This window comes from Lontra canadensis, unplaced genomic scaffold (genome assembly GCF_010015895.1).
Source record: "Lontra canadensis isolate GAN:19392208 unplaced genomic scaffold, GSC_riverotter_1.0 scaffold3, whole genome shotgun sequence".
NCBI lineage: Eukaryota > Metazoa > Chordata > Mammalia > Carnivora > Mustelidae > Lontra > Lontra canadensis.
In genome coordinates, this window is record NW_022630997.1 from 9,473,631 (window position 1) to 9,481,022 (window position 7,392).

Here is a 7,392-nt window from a genome sequence, read left to right on the forward strand (position 1 = left end):
TAATCATCTCAAGGTGTGTGAAGTGTTCTGGAGCCTGAACTTTTAACTACTATTCTACACAGGAGGCACTCAATGAACACTTTTTGAATGAATGAAAAAATAAACACATGTTGTCATTGTCAATGATGTGATCTGACATCGCATCACACACATCACCTGACAAATCACACAAAGTTTACTAACCAGGAGCTTCAACAGAAGAGAAGGCTGTGGGGTTCAGTCTGTTAAGCGGCTGCCTTTGGTTCAGGTCATGATCCTGGAGTTCAGAGTTCTGGGGGATCGAGCCCCGCATCACATCGGGCTCCCTGCTCAGAGGGGAGCCACACTTCTCTCTCTGCCCGTCCCCCTGCTTGTGCTCTCTCTCACTCAAATAAAATCTTTTTTTAAAAAAAATTTTACTTATTTATTTGACAGATCACAAGTAGGCAGAGAGGCAGGTGAGGGGTGGGGGGAGGGGCAGCAGGCCCCCTGCCAAGCAGAGAGCCCAGCTCTGGGGCTTGATCCCAGGACCCTGAGATCATGACCTGGGCCAAAGGCAGAGGCTTAATCCACTGAGCCACCCAGGCATCCTGAAATAAATGAAGTCTTAAAAAAAGAAAGAGGCTGTTTTCCTCTAAATAGTGATTTCCCGGTGGTATCTGAGTCACTTGCAGTGTTTTATTATGTATGTATGTTATGTATGTATGTATATCTATTTTAGAGCGAGAGGAAGAGAGTGCGCATGCGCCAGCGAGGGGCCGGGCAGAGGGAGGGGGACAGAGAGAGAAGCTCCCGCAGGCTCCCCGCTGAGCGAGGAGTCCAACGTGAGGCTCAATCTCAAGCCCCTGAGATCGTGACCTGAACCAAAATCAAGAGTTCTGACGCTTGACTGAGCCACCCAGGTGCCGCACCTGCAGAGGGTTTTAAGATTGCAGATTCCCAGGCTCCACGCGCAGAGTTCGGTGTGGCAAGATGTGGGCCCAGCATCCCATCCCCAGGTGACCCTGCCGTTTGGGACCCAGTAATCTAGGAAGGGCATTTCGAGTACAGAGCTCCCCTTTGCGAGAAGCCAGCTGTTGGGGTGCCCTGTGGAAATGCAGCGCAGGACTCAGACCCGGCTGAATTTTGGACCCCGGGGCCCTACACAGCGCGGCATCCCCGGGCCTGGGCAAAGCGGACACAGCCGAGACTCATGGAGAACTCACCTCGCTCCGATTCTTTACATGCAACTCCTCCTTTCAGCTTCAAAATAAGATCCAGTGCGGAAGACCCTCAGAGATTCCGCCTTCGCAGATGACAGCGAAGCCCTGAGGGATGCAGCCACGCAAGCTCTCACAGCGGGGAGAGCCAGGCTTCAAGCAAGGTCTGTGGGCTCCCCTCTGCCTGTTCTCCTCCTGCGCTATTTATTTCTCTAGCCTGGACGTACTCACTGCCCTCGGGAGGAGTCAGCACACATCAATATAGACAGGAGCTAGCCAGGCCTGCAAGGAGGGGGCAAGATCCTTGGTGGGCGGGAGGGTATAGAGAGGTTCTGGGTAAAATGTCGGTGGGGGAGGCAGGAGGGGGACAAATAGAGGAAACAGAAGCGGTTCTTTGTGGCAGTAGCACACTTTCTAAGCCCTGTAGCTGCCCTGATGACTTCCTGCCACACTCATGTTTGCCTCGTTTGCCCCCGAGTGTCCCCCCCCCCCAGACTCACATATAGCAAATACTGCTTGGCACCTAAGAATCAGGAGTAGGTACTTTCTGCTGCTATAGCTCATTTAGATATTATTTCCAGATGAGAAAACCAGGCCCAGGGACATTAAATAACGTGCCCCAAATCATACAGTATGTGTTGCAAGGCAACTCCAACTTCGTTTTTGACTCCAGTCCAGTGCTCTTTTCCTCCTACTAGTGATTCTTGAGGCAGATCATGGGTCCCCCGGAGACTCCAATGACAGCGATCTTACCCTCGCTGCGCGGGAGCACCCCTTGTGTGTGTGTGTTGGGGCTCATTCCCAATGCTATGGTTTTAGGGCGATGCCCAGACTCTGATGAACCTGCTCGGCTCTCCTCGTGCTTTGAGGGACCCCTCTCAGGAACAGCAGTTTCACAAGAACATATTAACAGCCCCTCAAAGACAAAGGCAACTTAAAAGAGCTGGTTCATCGCAGAGCGGGGTCCCTTCTTTGCAGGCCCAAGCGGACCCGGAAGCCATCAAAAGCTGAGGCTGGGAAACCCAGCTTCCTGCTTCTGGCCTCAATTCCCCACCACCATCACCACCAAGACCACTAAAAATAAGACCAAACCCAACACATGCCCTCCCCATGCCGTTCTCCTCGTGCTTTCTCTCTCTGCTTCCTATTGATCTTGAAGTTTGCTTTACTTCACAGCTCTGACTTCTGTGCACAGCCCAGGGGCCCTCCCCCGGCTGGAGAGGAAATAGCATTTTATTTTATTTTATTTTTTTAAAGACTTTATTTATTCATTTGGCAGGCAGAGATCACAAGTAGGCAGAGAGGCAGGCAGAGAGAGAGGAGGAAGCAGGCTCCCCACTGAGCAGAGAGCCTGATGCGGGGCTCGATCCCAGTACCCTGGGATCATGATCTGAGCCGAAGGCAGAGGCTTTAACCCACTGAGCCACCCAGGCGCCCCGGAAATAGCATTTTAAAAAGCCCAAGAGAAGATGGCAGGTGTGAAACAGCAGGTACTGAGGGTCTATGTCCTGCCTCTCTTCATCCATCTTGCTAGGGAGGTGGGGACTCCCCTCCCACCCCTCAGGGTGGCAGCCCCAGGGAACTCTGGTCCAAACCCTGACAAACACTGCCAGGGGCAACCTGTACGAATCTTGGTTATGGCTTTTGACAAATGGCTGTGGGGCTCTGGAAGGCATAATTGCTCTCCGGACTTAGCAAGTATGGGTGGAGGATGGAGTCACAGGACACAGGATCTTTGGGGATACTTTAATGAGAAATGCCTTTTGCCTCTCTTTATCTGTGCCCTGGAAAACCAAGGGTCATTGGCCCATTTTTCTGGTTTACCCCCCAAATGCTCTTCCGGCCATCATTTCAAACTCCGGCCCCTCCAGGAGACCTCCCTGGAGGGCCCCAGCGAGACTTTACCGTCACCCAATCTCAGCCTCCGTTTGCTGCTATAATTATACGTCTTCCCTTGCTAGATTGTGAGCCCTTGGAGGGGTATGGGTGAACCACGGAATCACTCATTTTAGGAATTACACAACTAATATATGTTTACCATTTGGAAATAGAAAATTTAGAGAGTGCCCCTTCCCCATACCCCCCAAAGATAAAATGTATCCACGATGAAACATTTTGGTGATCTTTCGGTTTTCCTGTGCAGACACAAACGCACCCCCACACAACACATTTAGAGTGGAAGCTATTCGACTTAAAGTTCCATAACTCCCTATATGTCCGCTCAATATGCCTTAAGATATTTTCATCTCAACATTGTGTGTCATTGGAGATCGCTGCAGAGCCCCACGACAGCCGCATCACCGTGTCCTCTGCCAGTCCTCTACTGCTGGGCCATGAGGTTGTGTCTCGTTTTTTTTTTAAAAGACAGCTTTGTTAAGATATAATTCAGATACCATAAAATTCATTCTTTTAAGGTGACTATTCAGGTTTTTAGTGTATTTACAGAGTCCTGCAATCATCATCACCGCCCAACTTTAGAAAATTCTCATCACCCCAAAAAGAAAGCCCATGGCCCTGAGCAGTCATCATAGTCCCTCGCTCCTAGAAACCTAATCTCCATTCTGAATGGATTTTACTTTTTTTTTTTTTTTTTTAACTCTGGACATTTCATGTAAGTGGCGTTGTACGATGTGTGGCTTCTTTCACTTATAATGTTATGTATCAGGGCTTCTTTGCTGCTGCTGAATGACATTCCATGGTGCGGATGATGCCACATTTTGTTTCTACATCCATCAGTTGGTGCACACTTGTACGGTTTCCACTCTCTGCCTGTTATGAATAATGCTGGCGTGAACGTTTCTGTGTACATTTATATGTGAACGTATCTTCTCAGTTCTTTGGGGTCTATGCCTCCGAGTGAAGCTGCCAGATCAGGGGGTAACTTTACGCTTAACTTCTTTCAAGAACTGCGGAACTGCTCCAAAGTGGTTGTGCCATTTTATGTTCCCATTAGCCGAGTAAGGATCTTCCGGTTTCTCCACATCCTGGCCATCCTTTACTTTTTTGTTCATCAATTGGTTGTTTTTGTTTTTTTTTTTTAAGATTTTTTTTTTAATTTATTTGACAGATCATAAGTAGGCAGAGAGGCAGGCAGAGAGAGAGGAGGAGGAGGCAGGCTCCCTGCTGAGCAGAGAGCCCGATGCGGGACTCCATCCCAGGAACCTGAGATCATGACCTGAGCCGAAGGCAGAGGATTTAACCACTGAGCCACCCAGGCGCCCCTCAATTGGGTTTTTAACCCCAGAGCTGTCCCTCGAATATAGAAACACTGAATCCATGTTTGCTGGATTGATCATGTGCTTTCCCCCAAACAGGAAGTTTTTGCTTTTCTGAGACTGGTCTCTACGATCCATGCCCCCAAACACCAGGCCAGATCCAGCCTTTGTCCTTGGAGCGAGGGAAGGCTTCATGGAGGAGGAAGGGTTTGGGCTAGGAGACAGTTGTAAGAGCAGAGTGTGACTTTGGGGACACCACTGACCCCCCTGAAACTTTGGTTCTATTACCCACGAGGCAGGAGCTGAGAACAGGAGCTGCCTCATGACATAAGGCAAGGACACCACACAGCACGGTGTCAGGCACGCAGACGGGCCTCTTGTCCTTCCCCATGAGAAGGGTGAAGGCTTGGTGCTTAGATGAGCCAGGGAACGACATGCCCTTGGAGGAAGAGCGTGTGCTGGAACAGGGGAGTGAAAGCACGTGGCCAGAGTGAGGGGAGAAGGTGGAGCATGGAAATAAAGCCGGGATCCCACGGGGCCAGACAACCCCCCCCCCACCACCACCACCAAGGGGCTCCTTGTGCGGGAAGGAAGTTCCATCCTTCCTTGAAGTCACAGACTCTAGGCTGGGCAGGAGGGGACCACGGTGTGTATGTTGAAGGGCACCCTTTCCCTCAGGATGAGGCGGGACTGAGAGGCTGGGCCAGGAGCAGCCAGCCCAGCAAGGGGGCTGTTTGAATGAAACTGGGTGAAAATTGAGGAGCTGAGACTAGAGCCGTGAGGGTGGGCGGCACACGGGGGCCCACAGGGGGGAGAGACTTAGGAGGGGACAGCAGTGGGATGTGACAGCCGTGTGGCCTCTGTGATGGCAGGCTGCCCTAGAGATCTCATCTTTTTAAATTCTCACAACTCTGCCTGCTTTTCCAGTTCCAGGGTTGCCAACTGAGGCTCAGAGGGAGTTAGGAGATTTGCCCAAAGTCTTACCAGAGGGATAACATTTGCCCCCAGGTCTGCCTGCTCTCCTGGGAAGGACTTAGCTCCGCAGTGAAGCCTGGGAGGGAGGGAGGAGAGCGGGAAAGTGAGCGGGAGGGGAGGCTTGGCTTGGCGGGCAGCCTGGAGCTCAGGTGGGTCAGTCAGGCTGAGGGCTGCAAGGCCTCTCTGAGGAGCAAGGCCCTCGGTGACAGGAGCTGGGATGTCTCTGATCCCCTTTCTTCCTGGGGTAGGGGTGGGGGTGGGTGGGGAAGCATAGGAAGCCTTGGAAATAGAAGTGTGTTAAATGGAGACCATGACCCAGCCAGCCCTGTTTGGAGTGAGGCTGGCACATAGGCCCAGGTGGAAAACAGGCAGCTCCCCAACTCTTCCCTCATTCAGAACCCCATCCGTGGCCAGAAGCCTAGATCCTCTGGACTTGGGGCCATGTTGGGGAAAGGGGTTGTCACTGGGCTGGTGGCTGAGCCTGGATCTCCCAAGCAGCCTCGGGCCTTTCCCTGTGCACTCCCCTCAGCAGGGCTAAGAGACTCTACCCCTTCCTGGAAACATCCACACTCACAGCATGGGTGTCCCACACCAGGCCTGCCTGGGAGACCCACACGCTGGCCTGGCCGGTCTCATGGGAGCAGGTGAGCTAAGGGCCCTGTGGAGATGGCACAAGATCCCCACACCGAGAAGGGGGAAGGGGTGCCTAGGAGGGGAGTCCTGAGCTGCCTGCCTCACAAAGAGGGGGATCCCCTTGCTTCCACTTTCTCCCAGGCCGTATTCCCCATGGCTCCCTTCCTGTGCCCATTAGCTTTTGTCCACGAGGTCATGCTCACTCAGCTTAGAGTTAGCTGAGCTCAGATGGGGACATGGCAGGGAGCCATCTGGTTTTCTCCCAAGACCCTCAAACCTCCCCCACCACCCCTTCGTCGCCCCCAGGGCCCAGCCTGCCTCAGCCCAACCACCCCCTTCTTCTCCGCCCTTGAGTCTTTATCCACATTTGCTACCTGTCAGTCAGGCAGCCTCAATCCCCTGCACACAGAAAGCCAGGCAGCCGATTGTAGCGGAGATCCTTCCCCAGCCTCTTTCCTTGGTCGGGGGAGGTTGTTGGAGAAGTTGGGGCGGGGAGAAGCGGGGAGGTAGAAGGGCAGCCTGCAGTCTCCCCTTTAGCTGACAGTGACCATGGCCATGGTCTCTTTGCAGTAGGCTGTTTCTCCAGACCACAATTGGAACTCCCGGGGTGGAAGTCCGGGTGACGAGGGATGGTGGCCAGCGGGTACCTGTGACGAGGGTGGCTGGGTAGGTCACAAGCATGTGTTCCCTGACTGACTGGGGCCTGGCTCAGTCAGCCTTTCCCATGGGGGTTGTTCCGACCAGCACAAGGTGTCGCTGGGACCTCCCTGAGTGCCACTGGACACTTGGTCTCCTCTCTCTGACTATTCTGAGGCCTCTGACCCTGAAGGAGGATGAGGGAGAGAAAGAAGGTGGCAGAAGAGGAAGGGGACAGGAGCAGAGGGGCAGTGGGGGTGGGACAAGGAGGTCCTAGGAGGGACAACATCTGATCACCTGGAGTGGGCCAGTCCCAGCATGACCTCCACAAGGCAAGCGTGCTCACCCGTACTTGAGAGCTGAGGAAACTGAGCTCAGAGAAGAAACCTGCCCAAGGTCTCTCAACGGGTCTGTGGCCGAGCTTCTGTGTCCAAAGTTCCCCTGCTTGCTCTCTTCCCGGCCACTCGGTGCCTGTCTCGTCTCATTCCCTCTTCCTGGGGTAGAGTCCGTGGGCCCTGAGCACAGCCCTGCATTTTCTCCCCAAGCTGGGCTCTGCCACCTGGTTTCGGGCCCCAGACCCAATCTGGAACGGCCTCACACAGGGATCACCTCAGGGTGAGTAATATCGGAGCCTGTACCCCCAGCCTCTGGGTAGGGGCATCGTCAGAAATTCCAATTTCCAGGTAAAGCACCCAGCTCGTTGCCTTAGTCATGGCAGAGGCACCGTACCTATTGGGTGAGTTTCTCATTCCTGT

General features: G+C 53.2%; 1 pseudogene; it reads left to right on the forward strand.

The window, feature by feature from the left end:
• The first annotated feature begins 951 nt into the window (after positions 1–951).
• LOC116879269 lies at positions 952–6,335 on the forward strand (annotated as a pseudogene).
• The last annotated feature ends 1,057 nt before the right edge of the window (positions 6,336–7,392 follow it).